The sequence below is a fragment of the Fulmarus glacialis genome, unplaced genomic scaffold (assembly GCF_000690835.1).
Source record: "Fulmarus glacialis isolate BGI_N327 unplaced genomic scaffold, ASM69083v1 scaffold33513, whole genome shotgun sequence".
Taxonomy (NCBI): Eukaryota; Metazoa; Chordata; class Aves; order Procellariiformes; family Procellariidae; genus Fulmarus; species Fulmarus glacialis.
The window spans coordinates 2,520-3,602 of NW_009205388.1; positions in this window are offsets into that span (position 1 = coordinate 2,520).

A 1,083-nucleotide genomic window follows, 5' to 3' on the forward strand; every position below is an offset into this window, starting at 1 on the left:
ATGTTCTTCTGGATGGCCTCCAGCACTGTGCGTAGGCGCAGCATGTCCCCTGGGTGCAGGAAAGGACGGTCAGATGGCTTGGCCTCCCCTCACCTTGCCCCTGAGCCCCATCTCCTGCCTGCACCGGCTGGGGGACAAACAGCCCCTTCAGCATGGCCAGCCCCTCTGGACGCACACACGGAGGGATGCACAGGGATGCTGGATCAGGCCCTGCAGTCCAACAGCAAAATGGGGTGTCCTCCCCAGGAGGTGACACATCCTACAGCACCCATCCTTGCTCAAGACCATCCTCTCATGGAGAGGATAAAGAACACTGAGTGATCCCAGACACGCTCTGGAGCATTAGCAGACAACTGCAGGCACCTCAATGTGTACCCTGGGCACAACGTTGACAGCTGTAAAGCAGCCTTTTCCTGACAAAGGAGGAGTTTGGGGGAGATGCTCAATGCTGAACGGCTGCAGAAAGGTCAGTTCTCATTTAGGTATCTTAAAAAGAAGAAGAAAAGCTGTTTGCTGCACACGTACTGTCTTGCCCAGTAAGTCCCTTCTCACCGCAAGGCTAGCAAATGCTGGGCCAGGGTCACCTGGCTCAGTCCTGGATGCCCCAGGTCAGGCATGCAGCTCTCATAACCGAGACAGGCTGAGATACCCCCAAAGAAGGGGGTTCCTGGCACAACACCCAGTGACGCTGTGGGACTCCTGCCACAGGAGGCTGCCGGGTGCCAGAAGAATATGTCATGGCATTGGGAGATGGGGCAGGATCTTGGAAGAGAGACCCATCAAGGCGTATTAATATCATGATCCTGTATCTGGCTTAGGAAACCCTCCTGTCAGCCCCTTGTGGGACACAGGGTGGGGAGAGGAACCTTTGGCATGGGTGCAGACCAGAGATCCCAACGTGCCACATCAGGTCCCTCTGCTTTGTTCCAGGTTCATGTTTCTACTCCTAGAGTCTGAGCAGATAACCTCACGCAAAGAAAACCAGTAACGCACAGCAGCATGAAACACCTAGTGCTGCACCTGGGCACACACAGACATCTCGGGTGACTAATAGCTAAAGATATCGCCTTCCACCCACCGCTT